General features: G+C 39.3%; 1 protein-coding gene across 2 annotated transcripts in view; it reads right to left on the bottom strand.

Annotated features, from left to right (window-relative positions):
* SLC44A5 (solute carrier family 44 member 5) overlaps positions 1-23,951 on the bottom strand; it is a 424,145-nt gene that overhangs the window by 238,803 nt on the left and 161,391 nt on the right. The gene's annotated exons all lie outside the window — the stretch shown is intronic.

The following is a 23,951-nucleotide window of genomic DNA, read 5'->3' as shown; positions in this document are numbered from 1 at the left end:
AGTTGTGGTAGTTTATATGTCTCTAGGAATGCATCCATTTCTTCCAGATTGTCAAATTTGTTGGCGTAGAGTTGCTCATAGTATGTTCTTATAATTGTCTGTATTTCTTTGGTGTTAGTTGTGATCTCTCCTCTTTCATTCATGATTTTATTGATTTGGGTCCTTTCTCTTTTCTTTTTGATGAGTCTGGCCAGGGGTTTATCAATCTTATTGATTCTTTCAAAGAACCAGCTCCTAGTTTCATTATCCAAAATCTATAAGGAACTTAGCAAACTCAACACCCAAAGAACAAACAATCCAATCAAGAAATGGGCAGAGGACATGAACAGACATTTCTGCAAAGAAGACATCCAGATGGCCAACAGACACATGAAAAAGTGCTCCACGTCACTCGGCATCAGGGAAATACAAATCAAAACCACAATGAGATATCACCTCACACCAGTCAGAATGGCTAAAATTAACAAGTCAGGAAATGACAGATGCTGGAGAGGATGTGGAGAAAGGGGAACCTTCCTCCACTGTTGGTGGGAATGCAAGCTGGTCCAACCACTCTGGAAAACAGCATGGAGGTTCCTCAAAAGGTTGAAAATAGAACTACCCTGTGACCCAGCAATTGCACTACTGGGTATTTACCCTAAAGATACAAACATAGTGATCCGAAGGGGCACGTGTACCCGAATGTTTATAGCAGCAATGTCTACAATAGCCAAACTATGGAAAGAACCTAGATGTCCATCAACAGATGAATGGATAAAGAAGATGTGGTCTATATACACAATGGAATACTATGCAGCCATCAAAAGAAATGAAATCATGCCATTTGCGATGACATGGATGGAACTATAGGGCATCATGCTTAGTGAAATAAGTCAATCGGAGAAAGACAACTATCATATGATCTCCCTGATATGAGGACATGGAGAAGCAACATGGGGGGGTAGGGGGATAGGAGAAGAATAAATGAAACAAGATGGGATTGGGAGGGAGACAAACCATAAATGACTCTTAATCTCACAAAACAAACTGGGGGTTGCTGGGGGGAGGTGGGATTGGGAGAGGGGGAGGGGGCTATGGACATTGGGGAGGGTAAGTGCTATCGTGAGTGCTGTGAAGTGTGTAAACCTGGCGATTCACAGACCTGTACCCCTGGGGATAAAAATACATTATACGTTTATTAAAAAAAAAAAAATTTGGAAGGGGAGGCGAACCATAAGAGACTATGGACTCTGAAAAACAACCTGAGGGGTTTGAAGGGTCAGGGGTGGGAGGTTGGGGGAACAGGTGGTGGGTAATGGGGAGGGCACGTTTTGCATGGAGCACTGGGTGTTGTGCAAAAAGAATGAATACTGTTACGCTGAAAAAATAAATAAAATGGGAAAAAAAATTAAAATTAACATAATTCACAAAAAAAAAATCATTATCCTATCCATGAGTCACCTTATTTGCAGTTCTAGTAGCCACAATTTAAAGAAAATTATAGGGGCGTGAGGGAAGTCCCAGGGAAAGTCAAGAGAGAAAGGGCCAGAAAATGTGGTCCAGCATCTTTCACAAAAGATGATGGGCTGAAGAGGGCCAGGTCTGGGGGTCCCAGGCATCCCTCATAGGGACAGCCTTGGCAGGACAGGTAGTCCTGAAGTGGTACAGGCTAGGGGATAAAATGACGGAGGTCTAGGAAATCAAAAGCAACACAAGGTTACAGAGAAGAGGAAATTAAGCACTTTCAGTAGTTAGCAATGGTATATGTTTTTATAGACTGTAGGAGGTTTGAAAACTCATAGCCTAAAAAAGGCACAATTCAGACCGATGAAATCAAGTTCTGCTTTCTGTTTGGCCACAGCTCAGTCAGAGAGACCCTCAGTCCCTCTGTGGCCTGTGTCACATTTGCTGTATCTATTGTCTCAGCTGTCAAATGGGACAGAGTGTCATCACGGGGCTGTTGTGAGAAATAACCTGAGACTGAAATGCTCACTACAGTGTCTGTCACATAACAGTCCGTGAATGTTAGTACCTTTCATTATAGAAATGGGGTCCCCGAAAGATGCTGGCACATGAAAATAAAATAGGTGGTAAGTTGTGATTAATGAAGAAGAAATTATTTTTAAATCATTGATATTTCTTGAAATAATCTGAACTACGAAGGAAATTTAGGCACCTCAAAATGCACACAAAATTATCCCTTCTAAAACCACAGTATTTCATAGATGATCACTGATTTTTCTATTTGGCAGGAGTCTCACACCACTCTCTTAAGAATCATGACCCAGACAATTTTGGCCCAAGGCTGTTTCAATGTTTACCCACTTGATTGTCTAGGGGCTTTTACCACTATGATGGACACCCTTCTCTGCATACATACATATATTTTCCAGGATTCTTGAACTCACTTTTTTCACCTGTTCCTCCTTTTCAATCTTCTCCTCAATTAACTCAGCCTTGTTCCAGATATTCAGATATAATCTGTCCTACTTTTAAATTCTCTCTTAATAGATGTCTTAAATACTACAGTGTAAATTAGTGTAATGTGCTACATATTTTAGAATAAAACTGAATACTTTATCCATATTCGTAGTAACTACACTTTAAAAGACCCCCCAAAAAAGAAACCTAAAGCACAAATTCCTTGCAAAAGTTGTAGCATCCAAATAATATATCTCAGACAAAGGGAAGTAAAGCATAGATTTGACAATAATTGTGCCATTTCTGAATTCATCATGCAATTATCTGCTATGCCTATTTATGTCATGTCACATTTTCCAACATATACTATTGTCTCTTTTTATTTGTGATCTTTTTTTAAAAGCCAATCCCTCTGTGCTCCCCAAAAATGACCAAGTTCATTGAATAAAGAAGATCCATATGATATCATCTCAAGCAATGTTATCCTAAATATATCCTTGCCTCTAGGATTCATCTCCTTTGTCCAGATCAACACTAACCTTTGAATGAGGAAAGGTGCAATCTCTTTCCATATCAGCCTCTGTAATATGTCATATTGTGTGGTGGGGCACAGGTGGGGCAAGTGAAGAAAGGAAAGGTAAAAATATTAAGTAGAAGACAAAATCTAAAAGCTGCATATAGAAACACAAATTTGAGGTGTGCCCGGGTGGCTTACTTGGTTAAGTATTCGACTCTTGATTTCAGCTCAGGGTCGTGAGATCGAGCCCTGTGTTGGCCGCCATGGTCAGGGCAGAATCTGCTGGAGATTCTCTCTCCTCTCCCTTTGCCCTTGTCCCCGGCCCCGACTTGTGCTCTCTCTTACTCTTTCTCTCAAATAAATAAATAAAATCTTTAAAAAAAATACAACCTTGAAAATCTCAAGTCTATGAAAAATTAACACCATTGATTTTACAAATTTTTGCACTGTGTTTTGGGAGAGAGAGGTTGTAGAAATGGTGCTTGTAATATTTATGTACTATTTTTAAATAAAATAGTTTTTTATGGTTTTTACTCATTCAGCCAGAATTTATTGAGCACCTGCTCCATGCTGATAGCATAGCACTAGGGCCACAAAGAAATAGCAAGACACTGCCTCTGCCTTTGAATAGTTTATGCTCCAGTGGGGATGAGAATTTCACTACATCTCTTCAGGCAGTGACAATATGTAAGAGTCTCACCACTGTAAGATATGGGGAAGTTAGAAGTGTCTGAAATATAGAGTCTGGAAGTTAGCAACTTTGGGGATTCAAATTGGACTATTGGCATAATGGTGTAATCCATGTTTGAATGCTAGCATAGTCAATACCAGAATTGTATCCAGGTCCATAAGACTAGAAAGCTTATTAGATAAAGAAATGGTATTCAAAAGAGATGAGATGCCCTTCAACAGACGAATGGATAAAGAAGACATGGTCCATATATACAATAGGAACATCATGCCTCCATCAGAAAGAATGAATACCCAACTTCTGTATCAACATGGACAGGACTGGAGGAGATTATGCTGAGTGAAATAAGTCAAATATAGAAATTAAATTATCATATGGTTTCACTTACTTGTGGAGCATAAGGAATAACACAGAGGACATTAGGAGATGGAAAGGAAAAGTGAATTGGGGAAAATCAGAGGGGAAGATGAATGATGAGAGACTGTGGACTCTGAGAAACAAACTCAGGGTTTTGGGGGGGGTGGGGGCTTGGGTGAGCCTGGTGGTAGGTATTAAGGAGGGCACATATTACGTGGAGCACTGGGTGTGGTGCATAAACAATGAATATTGGAACATTGAAAAAATAAAATTGAAAAAAAAGAGAGAGAAAAAAGAAAAATGAAGGGGGGAACCAGAGGGGGAGATGAACCATGAGAGACTATGGACTCTTGGAAATAAACTGAAGCTTTTACAAAGGAGGGGGTAGAGGGATGGGTGAGCCTCGTGATGGGTATTAAGGAGGGCATGGATTTCAGGGGGCACTGGGTGTTATATGCAAACAATGAATCATGGAACACTATATCAAAAACTAATGATATACTGCATGGTGACTAACATAAAAATAAACAAACAAACAAATGGAATGGCATTCAACAAACCAACTCATTCCATTCTATTACCTTAAGCATCTTTAGAGAGGAAGGGGAAGGGGGTTTCAAGAGTAAAAAAGCAGTCAGGGTAAAATTTGTCCACAAAGTAAGTTAAGCAAATTTGTTTGGTACCAAAATACTCATCAATTCCCCAACCTTCAGGAGACATCTGAAGGTTGGTCTAAAGATCACTGCACATAGACTCATCAGCCCCTGGAGAATACCCAGTGATGCTTCCCCTTGTAAAGGTCAGAAGTAAAAACAAGAGCCATACTTCAGTCCAGATAGTGGACAAAGAAGAAAAAAAGCACAAGTTGAATAGGCATAAGCTACCAAGGATGTGATATATTGAATACAGGAAAAGACGAAACAGTCACAAAAAGAGAATGTGAGGGGTTCTTTCTTTGACAGTCATTGACCCATAACAGAATCCAATCACCACACACAGAGGGAACAAACCATGATCCTCAATGAGAAACAAGAAAACTCTGGTATGATCAGTTGGGGGGGTGGGATAGGAAGGAGAAAAATAAAGACAAAGAAATACAGAGAGATCATTATATATGCACAGATATACTCTTATTAGGACTTTTGGGGAATATTTTTCCATCTTTATTCTAAACAGCTGCCATACCACAATGTTATATTTCATTGTTGTCGTTGCCACTGGGTTTAGAATATGTGCCAAAATATCATTGTTAGCTCGGTGTAGCCCATATCCTTAGTTGGAAATATTCTTTGTTGGATGAAAATTCACTATGATTTGTGAATTTTGCAAGATTTTTCATCTCAAGTTCCAAATGAGTTCAGAATGACAGTTTTCAGCCTACCTTCAGTATTTAACTAAACTGAGCATATTTTATTCACTAGGATTTGATGAGAAAAAAAAAAAACAAAGAAAATGTAGCATTTCACAATACTGTCCAAACAGAGACATGTCATTTTTTATACAATAGCATTGTAGTTTTATTTTACTTGACTGTAAGTTCTTTTAGTGCAAAGATTATGTCCTTTTATCTTTGTATCTCCCATACATAGTAGCATAGTGCCAGGCACATCTCATATTCAACAAATAATGAATAAACAAAAGAATTAATTTCAGCTAGGGAAGGGTGGATGAGTTCTGTTGCCACATAGAATAAGGAGAACAGATTCATTACATGACTGCTTCCATAACTACATCCTAGCCCATTTCAAATATTTCAATCACAAGTCTAGACATGCCTCAGAATCCTTCTCAACACAGGCCTCCAGGCAGCTACACTCCACTAAATCAAAGCTGGCATTTAGAGTTAAATCTATTCCTATCACTGCAATAAAGGTCTCCATCAGCCAAGTCACAAGAAGGAAAGATTTTTCCAAATTTTCTCCTCTGGTATCAACATACATATTAACAATTCTAATAATTGTTATATCCATGAACATACTTTAGAATCTGTTATTCTGTCTTCTTCTTTCTCTTCTACAAGTTACTATGCACATCCATAAGTCATGAGCAGACCACAGACCCAGCACAAGGCAGCTTTTGTTGATATCCTTCTTATAAGTAAAATAAATGTGCATACTTAGACTATTACTATATTTATAAAATTTGACATCAATTTTTCTGTCACCTGAGATCTTACATATTTATTTAATGTCTGTCTAGATCACCATGGAATCACTAGTACCAGGGACATATGAAGTGCTTAAGAGTTATTTATTGATCAACTGCATAATAAAATTTTCAGGCCCTACATCTTCCTTTCTCCTTACTGCAAACATTTACCATGCTGAGCACGAGTATCTGGCACAGTTTCTGCCTATTCTGACCCTCACAGAACAGGTCACAATAAAATGTCCTACCTACAAATTACAAATTTCACTCTCGCCAGTTCTCTAGGTTAATGTGATGCAAGTCCAGTGGTACATATTTTAGGAATACCTTTTCCACCAGCAAGGTGGCAGGTTGATTGTGAGAATACCCTGCTCTGATAAAAAAAAACAAAAACAAAAACCAGACCAAAAAAACATACAGCTAGGGATAAACAGAGTCCCAGACACCCTTCAGGAGCTGGCTGTACTTTCCTTAGCTTCCTACCTTATGTGGCCAGTCTTACTTTTCTTTCTTTATCTGTTGTCTTAGTGTCTTCTTTGTGCTCAATTTCTCATGCCATCCATTTTGAATATGGATAATGAAACTCCATAATCAGAAAGGAAACCTGATTCTTTTACCTTTTTTCCATCAAGTTCTTTTCTGCAGAGATTAGATCTTGGTTTGTTACCGCCTCACCCTCCTGTCCTTTAACTGAAACTTGAGTTATCAAAAACATCCTATGCTAAAAAAGCCCATGCTTTGCCTAATTGTCCTTACTATCCTTTCTAAATCAGAGTCACATTGACCAAAGACCTGGTCAAGATCAGGTTTGAAACAAAACAAAGCAAAAGCTTGGGGTTTTTGTTTTAGATTGCTTTTTCCTCTCTGTGAAGGCAAGACTACAACAGCAATCCTTTCAAAGGATTTCTCAATCCAAAACTATTTACTGAGGGCCATTTTATTCAAAACCGTGCTGGGTACTGGAGCTAATGAGGGATAAGATAGACATAGGCTTGGCTCTCATGAAGCTAACACTCTAGTAAGTGAAGGTCATAATCACCTAATTTACAGTTAGTTATCAAGTTACAGTTGTGTTGAGGTGTCACAAAGAAGAGGTATGAGGTACTATAAAAGCATAAAACAAGAAAACCTGACTTCACTTTGAGAGTCAAAAAAAAGCTTAGTTAGGTGTTGAAAGAAAGGCAGGGGTTAAATGGGCCATAGTTTAGGGGATTCCATAGTTCAGGGAATTCCCCATAGAATGGGGATTCCAGGCAGAGGGAACAGCGTCTACGAATCCTATGAGGAAGAAAAGAGCATGTTAGAGGACCTGGTAAAAGTCTAGTGTGATTGGAAAAAAGAAAAAAGTAAAAGAGAAAAAGAAGGACAAAATAATAGGTGGAAGGTTTTATGTGGGGCCTTATAGGCTAGAATTTTTACCTTTACTCTGACATCAGTGGGAAGCCATTGAAGAGTCCTAGGCAGTGGAATAATGTGTATTTTCAAAGATTAGTCCAGCTGCAGTGTGGAGAAAAGGAGGAAGGGAAATAAGGATGATGCAAGAAGACCACTCAGGGGAGTGGAACAGTATTCTAGGTGAAACAGGTTTGCAGATCAGTCAAGAAAATGCCCATGGAGATGAAGAGACATACACTGACACAAAAGTTATTTGATTGTAAAAGTGATAGAATTTGGCCAGAGTTATAACTAAGGGGAAAAGAAGAGCTCATGGTGATACCGATGTTTTTGGATTAGACAACTAGGCAGATGGTTATACCAGACACTGGGATGGAATATGATAGGCATGGGATGGGTTTGGAAGACTGATGACAAATTTATTTCTGGACTTACATTAGTTAGATCACTAAGTAGAGGTGTTATGTTGGCATTGGATATATCAGGCTGCAGCCCAGAGGAACATCGGAGTTAAAAATGTACATTTGGATAAAAATACATTATATGTTTATAAAAAATAAAAAATAAATAAAAATTTTTTAAAAATGTACATTTGGGGGCACCTGGGTGGCTCAGTGGGTTAAGCCTCTGCCTTCAGCTCAGGTCATGATCTCAGGGTCCTGGGATTGAGCCCCACATTGGGCTCTCTGCTCAGCAGGGAGCCTGCTTCTCCCTTCTCTCTGCCTGCCTCTCTGTCTACTTATGATTTCTCTCTCTGTCAAATAAATAAATAAAAATAAAGCCTTTTTTTAAAAAAGTACATTTGATGAGAAACTGTGGGCAAGGGGAAAAAGCAATAAGGAAATAGTCCAAGGAGGACAGAAGAAAGCCAAGGCTAATCTTAAGCCCAGATGGAAAACATGGGCAGAGGGTGATCAACCCACAACTAGGAGACACCAGGAAAACTTTTCTTTATTTTCCAAAGTTTCTGTAATTGGAATGTCTCATAATAACCAAAAGCAATAGTCATTATTTTGAGTGAGAAAATGAATTAGAACATTCATGGTAGATCATCTGTGCTATACTTTTAAAACCATAGGATTATAGCAACTAACAGAAGTACAAAAAGCACAAAAAAAATCACAAAGTGGCATTTCCCTTTGCTTTTACCCTTCATGCCCATTTTCTTGTAGCACTAAGAATACAGTAGAGGAGCTGTGACATTTAGGTATCTTCTTGGAATTGCATGTTTTCCTAATAATGACCCTATTCCTTATCCCATACCCCTCAAATTGTAGAACTCACTATTAATCAGCTTGCACAACCATCCACCAGCAAACAATTGTTGTGTGCCTACTATGTTCCAACCCTAAAATATAAGGACACACAAAATAGCCACAGACCCTACCTTCTTGGAACTTATAGTCTACCAGGCGGATGGCAATTAAATATAAACACACAAATAAAAATATAACTATAAATTATGTTCAATGCTGTGGAGGAAAACTACAGGGTGCTATGATACAATGTAATAAAGAATCCTAATTTTTTTGCACACATGGATGATGAAGGATCAGGGAAAGGATCACTCTGAATACAGGGCATTGAAGCCCAGTACAAAAGATGAATAAGAGGTACCTAAGAAATGATTGAGGGACGCATGCCAGGCAGAGGCAAGTGCATGCATAGTCAATCTGAGGAATAAAAAGATTTAACTAGTATCACTGGATGGTTTGAGTGGAGGAAAGAGTAGCAGAGGGGAAGCAAAGAAGGAAAGAAAAGAAGGGCCAGATTACACAGAGTCTCTAAGCCAGGGAAAGGATGGAAGCTTTTTCCTAAATGCAATATACTTCTCCAGGAGAGTCATATTTATATTTTGAAATGATTAATTATTTCTTTAAAACTTATGAATTACTTAAAAATAAAGCAGGGGAATTTTGCTTCTGACCTTGAAGGATTAAATGCTATGGATACTGTGTTCCCACCCACCATAAATAACTAGAACAATAGAAAAGATGGAAAATAAAAGAACAGTTTTCAGAGCATGGGCCTGGGATCGCTGAGGGAAGGGAAACAAAGCAGGTGAGTCTTCCAGTTGCCCCAGATTATTACCTAGAATCGTGTTCAGGTCACAACTCAGAGAAGGAAACCTAGCCAGAGTTCAGTGATTTCCCAAAAGATCAGAGTTTGAAAAGGCAGAGATGCCTAAAAATTGTAGGCAGAATATTAAGAATATCACAATATCAAGTAGTCTGATACTTATGTAATTAGAATTCTAGAAAGGGGGAGAGGGGCAGAAAAATGTTTGAAGAAATAATGGATGAGATTTTTACAAATTTAATGAAAACTATAAACCACAGAGCCAAGAATCTCCATAAACCACGAGCAGAATAAACACGAAAAAAACCACACGAGAGAACATCACATTCAAAGTGACAAGAAGGAGCAGAATAGAAAATAAAATCTTAAAAGCAGCCAGAAAAAGACAGTATATGTACAGAAGAAGAAAGAATGAATGACAGTAGACTTTTTATCAGAGATCTAAGAAAATGAATGACACCTTTAAAGTAAGAAAGGAGAAAAAAGTACTGTTGGCATGAAAGAAAAAAAATCTTTCAAACATGGAGATGAAATAATGACTTTTCTCAAACCAACGAAATGTAAGAGTATTCACTGCCAAAAAGATCTGCATGTTATGTTAAAGGAAATTCTTTAGGCAGAAGGAAAATGAAACCAGGTAAAAAGTTGAATCTACTCAGGGAGGAGTCAGGATGGCGGAGAAGTAGCAGACTGAGACTACATCAGGTAGCAGGAGATCAGCTCGATAGCTTATCTAAACATTGCAAACACCTACAAATCCAATGGGAGATCGAAGAGAAGAAGAACAGCATTTCTAGAAACAAAAAATCAACCACTTTCTGAAAGGTAGGACTGGCGGAGAAGTGAATCCAAAACGATAGGAAGATAGACCGGGGGGGGAGGGGCCGGCTCCCGGCAAGCGGCGGAGGAACGGAGCACAAAATCAGGACTTTTAAAAGTCTGTTCCACTGAGGGACATTGCTCCAGAGGCTAAACCGGGGTGAAGCCCACGCAGGGTCAGTGTGGCCCCAGGTCCCGCAGGGTCACAGAAGTATCGGGGGTGTTGGAGTGTCACAGAGCTCGCAGGCATTAGAATGGAGAAGCCGCTACAGAGACAGAGCTGAGGACTGAACTCTCAGCTTGGGGTTACCTTGAACCGGTCACAGGCTGGGTGAGCTCAGAACGCGGCTGGAGACTGGGAATATGGGAGTGATTGGGCACTGTTCTCTGGGGGCCCACTGAGGAGTGGGGCCCTGGGCTCTTGGCTCCTCCGGACCGGAGACTGGGAGAACGCCATTTTCATTCCCGTCCTCCGGAACTCTACGGAAAGCGTTCAGGGAACAAAAGCTCCCGAAAGCGAATCCAAGTGGATTACTTGGTCCGGCCCCCGGTAAGGGCGGTGCAATTCTGCCTCGGGCAAAGACATTTGAGAGTCACTACAACAGGCCCCTCCCCCAGACGATCAACAAAAAATCCAGGCACGATGAAGTTCATCTATCAAGGAAAGCAGGTTCAATACCTAGGACAGCAGCAGAATTCCAGAGGAGGAGAAAGCAAAGCACGGAAATCATGGCTTTCTCCCCATGATTCTTTAGTCTTGCAGTTAATTCAATTTTTTTTCAATTTTTTTTCTTTCTTTTTTCTTCTTCTGCTAAATTTTTTTAAACTTTTACCCTTTTCTTTTTTAACGTTTTTTGACTAGTTTATCTAAAATATATATTTTTTCTTTCTTTTTTATATTTTTTCTTTATTTGTTTTATTTTTTTAATTTTTTCTTTTTTTTTTTCCTGAACCTCTTTTTATCCCTTCTCCCCCCGACAATTTGGGGTCTCTTCTCATTTGGTTACAGTGCATTTTTCTGGGGTCTTTGCCACCCTTTTAGTATTTTATTTGATCCTTCATATACTCTTATCTGGACAAAATGACAAGGCAGAAAAAATCACCACAAACAAAAGAACAAGAGGCAGTACCGAAGGCTAGGGACCTAATCAACACAGACATTGGTAATATGTCAGATCAAGAGCTCAGAATGATGATTCTGAACGTTCTAGCCGGGCTCGAAAAAGGCATGGAAGATATTAGAGAAACCCTCTCTGGAGATATAAAAGCCCTTTCTGGAGAAATTGAAGAACAAATCTAACCAAGTTGAAATCAAAAAAGCTATTAATGAGGTGCAATAAAAAATGGAGGCTCTCACTGCTAGGATAAATGAGGCAGAAGAAAGAATTAGTGATATAGAAGACCAAATGACAGAGAATAAAGAAGCTGAGCAAAAGAGGGAGAAACAGCTACTGGACCATGAGGGTAGAATTCGAGAGATAAGTGACACCATAAGATGAAACAACATTAGAATAATTGGGATTCCAGAAGAAGAAGAAAGAAAGAGGAGAGCAGAAGTTATATTGGAGAGAATTATTGGAGAGAATTTCCCTAATATGGCAAAGGGAACAAGCATCAAAATCCAGGAGGTTCAGAGAACCCCCCTCAAAATCAACAAGAATAGGCCCACACCCCGTCACCTAATAGTAAAATTTACAAGTCTTAGTGACAAAGAGAAAATCCTGAAAGCAGCCCGGGAAAAGAAGTCTGTAACATACAATGGTAAAAATATTAGATTGGCAGCAGACTTATCCACAGAGACCTGGCAGGCCAGAAAGAGCTGGCATGATATATTCAGACCACTAAATGAGAAAAACATGCAGCTGAGAATACTCTATCCAGCCAGGCTATCATTGAAAATAGAAGGAGAGATAAAAAGCTTTCCAGGACAAACAAAACCTGAAAGAATTTGCAAACACCAAACCAGCTCTACAGGAAAAATCCTCTAAGCAAAGAGAGAGCCTAAAAGTAGTAGATCAGAAAGGAGCAGAGACAATATACAGTAACAGTCACCTTACAGGCAATATAATGGCACTAAATTTGTATCTCTCAATAGTTACCCTGAATGTTAATGGGCTAAATGTCCCAGTGGATAAAAAAACAAAACCCATCTATATGTTGCCTACAAGAAACTCATTTTAGACGCGAAGACACCTCCAGATGTAAAGTGAGGGGGTGGAAAACAATTTACCACACTAATGGGCATCAGAAGAAAGCTGGGGTGGCAATCCTTGTATCAGATCAATTAGATTTTAAGCAAAAGACTATAATAAGAGATGAGGAAGGACACTATATCCTACTCAAAGGGTCTGTCCGACAAGAAGATCTAACAATTTTAAATGTCTATGCCCCTAACGTGGGAGCAGCCAACTATATAAACCAATTAATAATGACAAAATCAAAGAAACACATCAATAATAATACAATAATAGTAAGGGACTTTAACACTCCCCTCACGGTAATGGACAGATCATCCAAGCAAAAGGTCAACAAGGAAATAAAGGCCTTAAATGACACACTGGACCAGATGGACATCACAAATATATTCAGAACATTTCATCCCAAAGCAAAAGAATACATATTCTTCTCTAGTGCACATGGAACCTTCTCCAGAATAGATCACATCCTGGGTCACAAATCAGGTCTCAACCAGTATCAAAAGATTAGGATCATTCCCTGCATATTTTCAGACCAATGCTCTGAAGCTAGAACTCAATCACAAGAGGAAAGCTGGAAAGAACCCAAATAAGTGGACACTAAACAGCATCCTTCTAAAGAATGAATGGGTCAACCAGGAAATTAAAGAAGAATTGAAAAAATTCATGGAAACAAATGATAGTGAAAACACAATGGTTCAAAATCTGTGGGACACAGCAAAGGCAGTCCTGAGAGGAAAATATATAGCGGTACAAGCCTTTCTCAAGAAACAAGAAAGGTCTCAAGTTCACAACCTAACCCTACACCTAAAGGAGCTGGAGAAAGAAACCCTAAACCCAGCAGGAGAAGAGAAATCATAAAGATCAGAGCAGAAATCAATGAAATAGAAACCAAAAAAAAACAATAGAACAAATCAATGAAACTGGGAGCTGGTTCCTTGAAAGAATCAATAAGATTGATAAACCCCTGGCCAGACTCATCAAAAAGAAAAGGGAAAGGACCCAAATCAATAAAATCATGAATGAAAGAGGAGAGATCACAACTAACACCAAAGAAATACAGACAATTATAAGAACATACTATGAGCAACTCTACGCCAACAAATTGGCCAATCTGGAAGAAATGGATGCATTCCTAGAGACATATAAACTACCACAACTGAACCAGGAAGAAATAGAAAACCTGAACAGGCCCATAACCAGTAAGGAGATTGAAACAGTCATCAAAAATCTCCAAACAAACAAAAGCCCAGGGCCAGACGGCTTCCCAGGGGAATTCTACCAAACATTTATTTTTTTTTTTAAAGATTTTATTTATTTATTTGATACAAGTAGAGAGAGAGGCAGGCAGAGATAGAGAGAGAGAGGGAAGCAGGCTCCCTGCTGAGCAGAGAGCCCGATGCGGGACTCGATCCCAGGACCCTGAGATCATGACCTGAGCCGAAGGCAGCGGCTTAACCCACTGAGCCACCCAGGCGCCCTCTACCAAACATTTAAAGAAGAACTCATTCCTATTCTCCTGAAACTGTTCCAAAAAATAGAAATGGAAGGAAAACTTCCAAACTCATTTTATGAGGCCAGCATCACCTTGATCCCAAAACCAGACAAGGACCCCACCAAAAAAGAGAACTACAGAACAATATATTTGAAGAACACAGATGCAAAAATTCTCACCAAAATACTAGCCAACAGGATTCAACAGTACATTAAAAGGATTATTCACCACGATCAAGTGGGATTTATTCCAGGGCTGCAAGTTGGTTCAACATCCGCAAATCAATCAATGTGATACAACACATCAATAAAAGAAAGAACAAGAACCATATGATACTCTCAATAGATGCTGAAAAAGCATTTGACAAAGTACAGCATCCCTTCCTGATCAAAACTCTTCAAAGTGTAGGGATAGAGGGCACATACCTCAATATTATCAAAGCCATCTATGAAAAACCCACCGCAAATATCATTCTCAATGGAGAAAAACTGAAAGCTTTTCCGTTAAGGTCAGGAACATGGCAGGGATGTCCATTATCACTACTGCTATTCAACATGCTGCTAGAAGTCCTCGCCTCAGCAATCAGACAACAAAAAGAAATTAAAGGCATCCAAATTGGCAAAGAAGAAGTCAAACTATCACTCTTTGCAGATGATATGATACTATATGTGGAAAACCCAAAAGACTCCACTCCAAAACTGCTAGAACTTGTACAGGAATTTAGTAAAGTGTCAGGATATAAAATCAATGCACAGAAATCGGTTGCATTTCTGTACACCAACAACAAGACAGAAGAAAGAGAAATTAAGGAGTCAATCCCATTTACAATTGTACCCAAAACTATAAGATACCTAGGAATAAACCTAACCAAAGAATCTAAGAATCTATATGCAGAAAACTATAAAGTACTCATGAAAGAAATTGAGGAAGACACAAAGCAATGGAAAAATGTTCCATGCTCCTGGATTGGAAGAATAAATATTGTGACAATGTCTATGCTCTCTAAAGCAATCTACACATTTAATGCAATCCCTATCAAAATACCATCCATTTTTTTCAAAGAAATGGAACAAATAATCCTAAAATTTATATGGAACCAGAAAAGACCTTGAATAGCCAAAGGAATATTGAAAAAGTAAGCCAAAGTTCATGGTATCACAATTCCGGACTTCAAGCTCTATTACAAAGCTGTCATCATCAAGACAGCATGGTACTGGCACAAAAACAGACACATAGATCAATGGAACAGAATAGAGAGCCCAGAAATAGACCCTCAACTCTATGGCCAACTAATCTTCAGCAAAGCAGGAAAGAATGTCCAATGATAAAAAGACAGCCTCTTCAATAAATGGTGCTGGGAAAATTGGACGGCCACATGCAGAAAAATGAAATTGGACCACTTCCTTACACCACACATGAAAATAGACTCAAAATGGATGAAGGACCTCAATGTGAGAAAGGAATCCATCAAAATCTTTGAGGAGAACATAGGCAGCAACCTCTTCGACCTCAGTCGCAGCAATATCTTCCTAGGAACATCGGCAAAGGCAAGGGAAGCAAGGGCAAAAATGAACTATTGGGATTTCATCAAGATCAAAAGCTTTTGCACAGCAAAGGAAACAGTTAACAAACCAAAAGACAACTGATAGAATGGGAGAAGATATTTGCAAATGACATATCAAATAAAGGGCTAGTGTCCAAAATCTATAAGGAACTTAGAAAACTCAACACCCAAAGAACAAACAATCCAATCAAGAAATGGGCAGAGGACATGAACAGACATTTCTGCAAAGAAGACATCCAAATGACCAACAGACACATGAAAAAGTGCTCCACATCACTGGGCATTAGGGAAATACAAATCAAAACCACAATGAGATATCACCTCACACCAGTCACAATGGCTAAAATTAACAAGTCAGGAAATGAGAGATGCTGGCGAGGATGCAGAGAAAGGGGTACCCTCCTACACTGTTGGTGGGAATGCAAGCTGGTGCAACCACTCTGGAAAACAGCATGGAGGTTCCTCACAATGTTGAAAATAGAACTACCCTATGACCCAGCAATTGCACTACTGGGTATTTACCCTAAAGATACAAACGTAGTGATCCGAAGGGGCACGTGCACCTGAATGTTTATAGCAGCAATGTCTACAGTAGCCGAACTATGGATAGAACCTAGATGTCCATCAACAGATGAATGGATAAAGAAGAGGTGGTATATATACACAATGGAATACTATGCAGCCATCCAAAGAAATGAAATCTTGCCATTTGCGACAACATGGATGGAACTAGAGGGTATCATGCTTAGTGAAATAAGTCAATCAGAGTAAGGCAACTATCATATGATCTCCCTGATATGAGGACGTGGAGATGCAACATGGGGGGTTAGGGGGATAGGAGAAGAATAAATGAAACAAGATGGGATTGGGAGGGAGACAAACCATAAGTGACTCTTAATCTCACAAAACAAACTGGGGGTTGCTGGGGTTGGGAGAGGGGGAGGGGGGTTATGGACATTGGGGAGGGTGTGTGCTATGGTGAGTGCTGTGAAGTGTGTAAACCTGGCGATTCACAGACCTGTACCCCTGGGGATAAAAATACATTATATGTTTATTAAAAAATAAGAAATAAATTTAAAAATTTAAAAAAAAAGTGATGGGGGGATGGGTGAGCCTGGTGGTGGGTATTAAGGAGGGCACGTATTTCATGGAGCACTGGGTGTGGTACATAAACAATGAATACTGGAACACTGAAATAATAAAATAAAGTTTGCATATCAAAAAAAAAGTTGAATCTACTCAAAGGAATGAACAAATGGTAAATACATAGGTAAACATAAAATCATTTTTCTCAATTTTTAGATCTTTTTATTTGGTAATAGACTGTCTATAGCAAAATAATAGCAGTGTATTGTGGGGTTTATAACACATGAGTAATTTTTTTTAATACATAAGTAATTTAAATGAGCAACATTAATCAGACCAAGGACAGGGGAGGGGGATGGAAGCCTACAGTTGTAAGATTCTTATACTGCACAGGGAGTGGCACAAAATTATTTAAAAGTATACTGTTGTAAGTTAAAGATGTGTATTCTAAACCCTAGTGCAACCGCTAAAAAATAAAACAAAGAAGGACACCTATTAAATCATTGGTGGAGATAAAATGGAATAACATGAAACAATCAAAAGAAAGAAAGCAAAGAGGGGGAAAAGGAACACAGAACAGATGGGACAAATAAAAATGAACAGCAAGATGCTTCATTAAAACCTAACCCTATTGCTAGAGTAAAAGTAAATTGTTTAAACACGTCAGTTAAAAGAGAAAGAATGTGGGGCGCCTGGGTGGCTCAGTGGGTTAAAGCCTCTGCCTTCGGCTCAGGTCATGATCCCAGGGTTCTGGGATCGAGCCCCGCATCGGGCTCTCTGCTCTGCGGACAGCCTGCTTCCTCCTCTCTCTCTCTGCCTGCCTCTCTGCCTACTTGTGATCTCTGTCTGTCGAATAAATAAATAAAATCTTAAAAGAGAGAGAATGTCTTTTATTTAGATAAATAAAAAATAACAAAAAATTAAAAAGCACAAGACTCAACTACCTGGTGTCAACAAATCCCGTGTGTGACTGTTTTCAATATAGGTTCCTCAATTTCTTAGGCTCTGAATGCTTTGAGTGGACCCTAGGTCTTAAGATTATTGTGGTGTGTATAGTTTTCTTCACTCAATCAAGGAAAATACTTTTTTGTTGATAAGTTAACACTGTTTTGCTAATAATAACCATATCTTGATAGCTGTACAGACTGGTTTGTAAAGGAATCTACAAAACGTAAGCATATCTGACACTAAAATTCCTCATGCTTAGCTTTCATCTATCATTTTTTGTCAAGTGAAAAAGAGTTTATAGGCCATAGTTGCAGTATTGCTTTCACAATACCCCGCCTTTAGAAATTTCTTCCCTGACTCACATGTTATGAGCCCTACTTGATAATGGCTATAGAGTAAATTCATGCATTTCACAAAAATGAAAATAGCAAGCATTTAGGCTTCTAAGAAATTATCTTTTTGGAATTTAATATAATTTTACTGTTTCAGAGGGGCAATTGTTTTATTTTACACACAGGACCATTTTCTAATAATATGCCCCACTTCAAATAAAACACAATAGTTATTTACCATGAAATAGTTTTTTAAATGGTAACCATATGATGTTAACATAAAAATATACCTAGGTATTACAAAATCATTCTATATAATTTTAATTAGCATAGAGAGAATGAGATATGTACAAACTATCTGGCACTTGTGACCCGACAAGTGCTTAACACGGCCACCATTTTTGAGATACTCTGTTTGGCCCAAGGACTGCAAACTTGAGGAGGAAGTAACAGAGCTGCTTCTTATTCTACATGAAGAAGGATAATGACTAGGTAGAAATTTTGTGCATATGTGCAAAAAATTAATGGATGACAGACTAGTTATTCTTCTCATTTTAATTTTTCTTTCAACAGGAAGGGTTTGCCAATGACCCACTACACTGTGGTGTGCAGAGCCCCATTTTGCTGACTGCATGGAGACATTGTTTCAGAATTGTACTCAATAGTGCCCTAGTGATCTCAGAAATTTACGAAGGCTTTCCTCTTCTTTCATTAAGACCGCCATTTTGCATATAGCTCTTGAAGGACCAATTATCAGTTGTTCATCTCATATATGTCATTTGTTCATTGCTACATTGCTAAGGAGGATCAAAACATAATAGGAGAAAGGGAAACATGTAGCTGAAAAGAAGCTTTTGTTATGTAAACTCTGTCTATAACTCATAAAATCTTATGGGATAAGAAGTTGAAAATTTCATTTGCCAGAAACCCTCTTGAGAAGAACAGTGCTATTTTGGGGGCGAAAAGGACTCTGGTGAGTCATTTTAGTTGTGGAGCACAGATCAAGGACTATCATGGAACCACTATCTGTGTGACAAGAAGAGGAATTAGAGGAGAAAGATATGATCATACAACGTGGTCACACTGTAGCAACTCCTCAGGTATTCAGTACAATTACTAAACTCAAGAAATAGTTGGTGAAAGAAAATTGTGTGTGTGTACGTGTGAGAGAGAGAGAGAGAGAGAGAGAGGAATAAGAGACTGGGCTTTTGACCAGCATGATGTGATATAAAGTTTGGACAACATATGAGGAAAACATGTCATGCCCTTTCTGGAGTAAATACTGCTAGGTGCCAATGCTTCCAAGTTAGAGGGACCGAAAAGATCTTCTAAGAGCTATGCTTCATGTATCAGGGTTAATTAGGGACACAATGAACCCTTCACGAAGCTGCAGCTCAGAGAGGGCCACAAGAGAATCTTACTCTCGTCCTCATCCAGTTGCCCAGAGCACACAGCTGGCACTTAGCAGGCCTTTAGTGGTTAGCTGTGCAACAGACAAATGAAAATAGTTGTCTTATGACAAACTAGCTTTGTTTCATCTCAAAATATTTGTAAAAATAGAAACTTAGAAAATAAACTTAAGTTTAGGCAAATAATCCATATCCCCAACTAACTGATACAACACACAGTAGTAGTGATTAGAGATGCTTTGGCTGGGAGAAATGTCAATGTCAGTAATAGAAATAGTAAAACTAGAAATAGAAATTTCAAGTGTGAACAAGTTTTTTTGTTGTTGTTGTTGTTGTTGTTGTTGTTGTTTTTAAAGATTTTTTATTTATTTGACAGAGAGAGAGATCACCAGTAGGCAGAGAGGCAGGCAGAGAGAGAGGAGGAAGCAGGCTCCCTGCAGAGCAGAGAGCCCGATGCGGGGCTCGATCCCAGGACCCTGAGATCATGACCTGAGCCGAAGGCAGCGGCTTAATCCACTGAGCCACCCAGGCGCCCCGTGAACAAGTTTTATATGTTAAGATGCTCTTAGAACACTTGGCAGTTGTAGAACGCCTTTAGCGTGAGGGAAGCCTTATTTATTCCATTTGCCCACAAGGCCTATGTGAATTTCTCCAGGAAGCAAGATGATTAAATGGCCAGACTGAAACTTGGGCCTACATCTGGGCTGTAGGTCTAATGCTCTTTCTACTACCCAGAGCTGCTTTCTACTCTAGACCCAGACTAAGCAGAAACCAGCCCTCTTCCATTCCTGCTGCCTTTATGTGCCTATTTTAAAATAATAATAAAATTTAAATAAATTTTAAAAAAGTAAAACCTTCTTTCCATTTTCTCTGCTCCAAAAATTCTCAAAGCACAAGCTGCTTCCATTCATTGACACTAAACCTGATTCTTAAATGCGTCTTTTATAAGGATGGGGGGAAAAGCATTCTTTGGGGTGGGCTGTATTATTCTGACCGTCTGAACGAGAGCAGAAAGCTACAGGTCTCTCTGTGGGATTAACACCGATAGCCATTTCTTGTGCACAGAGCAATTTCACATACACCATAAAACCATGCTTACAATCTGCTTAGTAAGGTCAAGCTTCCTCAGCAAACAATGAACAGCTCCTACTGCAGTTTCCTCCAGAGGGCAGAATTAAATTAGATAGTTGTCTGCTTGTTACATGACTCTTCTACTAACTCAGCTGGAGCCAACAGAAACATTGATCTAACATTGTGTAAGGCAGCCAGTATCTTTGAACAATTGCTTGACCAATGGTTATTTCCTTTAAAATGTGAACTTTTAATAATTTGCTTCTAATATGAAATTCCTAATAAGAGTCTGTGAGTTAGGAATTTTAAGAAATAAAGCATTTTGCATGATGCTTTGCTACCTTACTAACATTCAATTAAAGAATGAAGAAGCATAAAAGTTCAATGTTTGCTGTGTTAATATGTGCCTGGCTCTATTTCTCCTGCCCCCTTTAGGGTATTGCTACTGGCTCCATGCCCCCTGCTCTCAAGACAGACTTATCAGGGCGCCTGGGTGGCTCAGTCAGTTAAGCATCTGCCTTTGACTCTGGTCATGATCCCAGGGTCTTGGAATCAAGCTCCACATCTGGCTCCCTCCTGCTCAGCGGGAAGCCTGCTTCTCCCTCTCTCCCTCCCCTGCTTGTATTCCCTCTCTCGCTATGTCTCTCTCTGTCAAATAAATAAAATATTTTAAAAAGACAGACTTTGGGTGCCTGGATGGCTCAGTGGGTTAGGCCTCTGCCTTCAGCTCAGGTCACGATCTCGGGGTCCTGGGACCTGCATCGGGCTCTCTGCTTGGCAGGGGGCCTGCTTCCTCCTCTCTCTCTGCCTGCTTGTGATCTCTCTCCATCAAACAAATAAATAAAAGCTTTAAAAGAAAAATTTAAAAGAAGAAAAAGAAAAAAGAAAAAGACATACTTAATCTGTTTACTAGCAGGCAAAGTAAATTTACAGTGCTGAATGACACCATTGAGAGCTTGGGACTGGCCTTGCTGAGCACACACAGACACACTTGCACATCCATTGAGTTGAAATTTTGCCAAGAACCTATTAACCCATCCTAATGAACTGCTGTTTTTCATTTAAAACACCATTAGTTTCCTATGGTTTGTTGCTCACGGTTGAAGCAGCAAACACACCATCAAGTGGTTGGAAAAGGTGTTGCTTTGCTGGAAGCCCGTATGTCTCTGGAGAATTCAAACTTGGCTTTGCTATGTATCACCTTCCTTTCACTTCTGGAAATAATCAGGCATTCCAAATCTTTAAGACCACCTCCCAGAATACAGGAGGATTTTTTTAAAAACACATATCCTTGCTTAAAGGTTCTGGATAATTTATTTTGCTGTAAGCTGTGCAGAGGCTTGCTTTGCTTCTAAAAATTATTATGTAATACTGACTGTATAGAACCAACAACTCTCAGTCTAAACCTCTACATCAATAGATTAACAAAGAGACCCCTCTCAGTGTTTCGGAAGGCTTTCCCTAAGATAGTTTTAAATATTTGCTACATTATTATACTTTTTTTTTTTTTTTAAGAGAGAGAGAGCATGCACACTCAGGGGGGAGGGGCAAAGGGGGAGGGAGAGAAAGAATCTTAAACAGGCTCCATGCTGAGCATAGAGCCCCACACAGGGCTCAATCTCACAACCATGAGATCATAACCTAGGCTGAAACCAAGAGTCCAATGTTTAATTGACTGACCCAGGCAGATGCCCCATTATCATACTTTTCAATAACAAAGCCCTTAGTAATAACAAGAGTCTGAGTTTTATTGATAGTGAAAATAGTAAGTTAGCAGGGAAAAAAGCTTCTTATTTTCTGAGGTTTGCTTTTGGTTTAAATATCCGAGGAGATGAAATATTAAGATGTCAAGAAAGTTGCTTTTTTGTTTTATTTCAAAAAATACATTCTCCGCATCAAGTGCAGAGAATGCAATTTTAAGTTACCGTACCTCAGTATAGTTTTTTTCTTACAAAGAAGATGCAAAATGAAGAACTTAGTGAGCCAATTATATCTTCAACTCAGCAGATAACAAAAACATTTATAAACAATTCATTTAAAAAGTATAAGCAGCACAAGAAATAGTAAATACATTTCTAGAACAACAGGAACCATTTCATGGTAGGAAGCATTAAAAAACAATAGCACTGAGGCACCTGGGTGGTTCAGTCGGTTAACTGTCTGCCTTCAGCTCAGGTCACAATCCCAGGGTCCTGAAGAGGAGACCCCCCATTGCGCTCCATGCTCATGCTCTCTCTCACTATCTTTGTCACTATCTTTCTCTCTCTCTCTCAAATAAACAAAATATTTAAAAATAAATAAATAAAAATAAATAAATAAAAACAATAGCATTGTTCCACTGAGTTTTGTTTTATTTTGTATCACTTTCAGCTTCTTTTCCAGGTTGTTAAAACTTTTATCTTGTAGTGCTTTCAACACAACTTGTCCAAAAATTGAGATAATATAGTACATTAACCCAGTGTATTCCATGTGGAAGGTGAAAGCAAAAAGGAGGCAGAGCACGTGTGGGCAGAGCCGCCCACCCTGGGCTCGCAGCTCCCTGCAGCTGCCTGCACAGTGGCGTTCGGCCCTGGTTGCAGACGTCATTAGGCATTTGGTGGTTGATTGATTGAATAATAAAAGACTTGTGGAGAGTAAAGAACTTCGAAACTGGAACAATTACAATCAGAGAGAAAGGGCCAGACTAATTGTGTGAGAGTGGCAGGTGGTCGATAAAGCTGTAGAGACCTGGAGTGCGCAAACTTCAGAAGCATTACATTTTGTAGGAACGCTCTCAGCAATCAAGAGGCTTGGGCCCTAGTGGGAGAGACAGAGGCTTCACAGATGACTATCTTCTCAGGAACACAGACACTGTCAGAAATAGGCCAACATAATTAAGAAACTCGTTTTAGATCTACAAAGTTTGTCCTAATCTTTCTCCTGGAAGACTAAAGACCACGGGTAGTGTGAGCCCCAGTGTGGATTCCCCCAGTAATCATGTTGTCAGATTCAGAATTGTTTGTGGACACGCCATGCTATTGGCCCTTGTCAGCCTTGGACTTCATGGTCTACCAACGCTGCAGAACATTAGCAGTAGGTTGGATAGAAAATACCAGGACAAGGCTACCCTAGGACCCGTCTTGTTGCCAGTACTCCGAGACCCAGCCAACCCTTCCCTCAGTTTTCTATTTCCTTCGGTGAGCTTCTCCATGCTTTCACCTCTATTTGATTTTATTAGTCTCTAAGAAATGGCCCTTGACTATTCACAAGAAAGGAGGTGTCTGAGAGATTTGACTGGATTGATTGGCCAGGGATGGCAAGCCACATAACCTCCTCTTGAGTACACCTCCACCAAAAGAAGAAATGCTCTAAGATGAACAATAAAGGATTATGAGATTCAGGTGCTCCACACAGGGTTACACTGAGAATGACAGAAATTAGGTAGGTTCTGTCCAATAAGCTTTAG

Source organism: Meles meles, chromosome 1, assembly GCF_922984935.1.
Source record: "Meles meles chromosome 1, mMelMel3.1 paternal haplotype, whole genome shotgun sequence".
NCBI classification, from domain to species: domain Eukaryota; kingdom Metazoa; phylum Chordata; class Mammalia; order Carnivora; family Mustelidae; genus Meles; species Meles meles.
Note: the sequence above shows the minus strand (reverse complement) of the source record. Positions and strands in the feature narration are given on the sequence as shown.